The sequence below is a fragment of the Macrobrachium nipponense genome, chromosome 44 (assembly GCF_015104395.2).
Source record: "Macrobrachium nipponense isolate FS-2020 chromosome 44, ASM1510439v2, whole genome shotgun sequence".
Taxonomy (NCBI): Eukaryota; Metazoa; Arthropoda; class Malacostraca; order Decapoda; family Palaemonidae; genus Macrobrachium; species Macrobrachium nipponense.
In genome coordinates, this window is record NC_087221.1 from 1492747 (window position 1) to 1496230 (window position 3484).

The following is a 3484-nucleotide window of genomic DNA, read 5'->3' on the forward strand; positions in this document are numbered from 1 at the left end:
TAGACTGTTCTGCGTTTTATTTAAGTGAGGTGCAAATACAGGTTTGCATGGTTTTATTTTCGTAAGCAAGTCTCTCTCTCTCTCTCTCTCTCTCCCTCTCTCATTGAGCGCCGATTGAGTGCGATAGGTAAGGATAGAAAAAATGACATCCTTTATGCGAGGATTCTTCGTAAAGAAACTGCAGCCACATGGCATTGAAAATATTTCGATATTCCGCCTTTCATTGTAACTCCGATAACGTAACCTTGACACAGTTTCGTTAAAAGTATTTTTATATACACAAAGGTAAAAGATAGGACGATATGTACCCATTTCTGTTCAAGCCAATCATAAGTAATTTCAGAACTCCTTTACTACAGACGTAAGTTACAATTACGTGAGTGAAAGAGAAAGTCACCCGCCCTTCCCCCATCAATAATCCGCCCATGAAACCAGCTCACCTTTCCCGTGGGCTGTAAACACGAGGGGCTGCCAGTGGTCAAATTTTCCCATATGGTAACGTGCCGTTTTGTCATTGTGTATCGACACCCTGCCAGCCTGTAACCTCTTAAGTCTAAGCCTAAAATCTGTAGGGTTATGTGCTAGTTGGAAATATATTAACATCAGGAATTGTATTCATTTTTTATTCCACTCTATTTTGTGTGCGTCCCATCCCACACCGGGACTGTTTCTTTAGGATTTTTCTCTTGTGCATCGGCAATTGCGTCGAATAATCTACATTGAATGGAGTCCAAAATCCAGTATTTTACTGCCATTTCCGTCTGAATGACGTAAGAATCTCCTTTCGGGAATTCCTACAGTATTTCTCATTGTTTATGACTGTTCCTGCCCCCGCGACTGGCGACGTTCCTTCCAACTCTCCCCCGCGTTGGTCACAGTTATTGTAATCAATTTAGGTCTTATGGACATCTGAATTCCCACCTCGGGAATCCACACACTTTCTAGTATGCGCCCGCCTCTCTGCTGCATTTAAGTCACAATCCCTGTGATCAAATTAAGTCTTGTGAACGTCTGAATTCCCACTTCGGGGATCCACTTATTTTCCAACATACGCCGACGACTGGCGACTTTTATTCCATCTTTCCACCGCGTTTTGAATTACGATCACCATGATAATTCCCCATTTCGGGAATCCATATAAGGTTCAGTATACGCCCGGACTGACCTGACGTTCATTCCACCTTTAACTCGCGGTTCCTGAGATAAAACTAGGTCTTCTGGATGCCTGAATTACCCCTCGGGAATCCACATATTTTTCAGTATACGCCAGCGACTAGCGACGTTTATGCAGCCTTTCCGTTAGGATTAACTCACGATTTCTAAGATAAATCTACGCTTTATTGTCACCTAAATTCCCATTTCGGGAATCCATCAATATTTCCAGCCTACACGGCTGAGCCTATACCTAACTTTTCGGACTAGTGCTGCCTGCGTTTAGTCCCGTAAAATGGCCAGCAATTCAGCGCTGAACGAGGACGAGGTTGCACTAAAAGGGACTTCACCGACACTGGAAGGGAATTAGGTTAGGCAGTTGTTAAACTTGAAACAATCGTTTGCCCCTGATATGTTGTTGCCTCATTAACTTATTCGCGTTTTTCTTTGGGGTAAGTTAAATAATTTTGTCTTCTTGCGCTGTATGCAATGCCTGTAAGCCACCAAAGATTGCCTCTTGTAGGTTAGGTGCATTTCCTGTATCGTCAATGCAATTTCAAAGGGTCCATATGGATTTCCTTGGGAATTTTGGTGAGTCTAGATATGGTCATAAATATCTGTTAGTTGCTGTTGATGAGTTGGCTAGGTTTGTTGAAATTTTCCCTTTAAGAAATAAAACCTTTGAAGAGGTTGCTATCAACTTATGTCGTTATGGAACCGCCGAGGTTCTGATAATGGATAATGGGCTGGAATTTATGAATAAGATTTCAGAATGCCTTGCAGAAAAAAGTGACTATTATCGTACATAGACTAGAAGCTAATGGGCTGTGTAAAAGAGCCAACAGGAAAATTTTAGAAGCAGTATGGGTTACTGTAGGGGGTAATAACATAAATTGGGATCAGTATGTATTGCAAGTCATTAATATTATGGTTAGTGATACAATAAGTATGTCTCCGGAAGAAGTGTTGTTTGGTTATCCATCTCGAGGCACATTTGATTTATTGTCCACTCCCGCTAATTGTGATGATGCAGTTAGGTCTTTGGTCTCTACAGCTAAAGATAGGTATAAGAGCCTTAGCAGAAATCTTGAGTCCAAAAAGGAAAAGATGGTTGATAAAAGCAATTCAAAGTCAGCTAATATTAATATTACTGTTGGTGACCAAGTCTTCGTGAAAGTTAACGTTCGTAACCAACTTAACTAGGTCCTAAGTTTGAGAGTCGGTTTCAGGTTGTTCAAATTAAGACTTTATAACTTTTTTTAATTTGTTGAGCGAACCTATCTTATGTTTATTTTTGGTTTCACTGGTGGGTTCACTTCAGTTAGCCAAGTATTGTTTATAACAGTCCGTTTTCTGTGTACGTAGTTCAATTTGGAAATCTTGATTTCAATAAGTTAAATTAATCTAATTTTTTAGATGGTTAGACTCTTGCATATCCTTTTATAAATAAAGTCTATTCTTTGCTAATTATGGATCTGATTTAACGACTTTAGGTAATTGTGGTTTATGGGTTGCATTGACGTTAAGAGAGAGAGAGAGAGAGAGAGAGAGAGAGAGAGAGAGAGAGAGAGAGAGAGAGAGAGAGAGAGGATACTCAGTGCCCCTGCTCCAGTCAATGTTACCATTCTTAATTTATAAGGGGTTTGCCCCCTTATAACATGCTCTCAAAAAAGATTTTATGAAGACAGTAAAGGATGTATTTTCTTGCTTTGAGAGTGCAATACTAAGAGTAAATGATGAAAAACGATAGGTCTGAAATATACCTATCAGTAAGAAATAAAAGTTCTTTTGGGCTTCCAATGCATCCTTCCACGATCGAAACTTCTTCAATTTACTAGTTGAAAAAATCTGCCAGAACCTGAGAATTGGTTTTCCTTCATAAAAAGGGGGTTCGTGAGATAGTAGAGGGGTAGTGGGAAAAAAGTTAAAATTGTGATACAAGCAACAGATTTGGCATGAGAACTCTTATTAGCTCTTAAAATATGACTATTTCCATGATGGCTGACACTTTTCCAAAATGGCAGTAAATTTGCTTTATATTTCAAATATTTTCCTTCCATAAGCCTACAAAGGTACATACTGTCCAATAATGATTGCGAATTGATATTTAGGCATTCTTACTGTCATTAAAAGATAAACTGAACCCATCTTTCCAATATGGCTGTCATATTTCTAAAATGTCTGCCAAAGATATAAATGTCTATATCTCTTGAGAGATACCGATTTGTTTTATGTATCAATGAGTTTTAGCAAAAAAAGCTGTGCAGCAAAGTCCAGACTTGTAGCACTTGCACCTGCCATGGCACTCCTTCTTGCAGCCACACTTATTCTA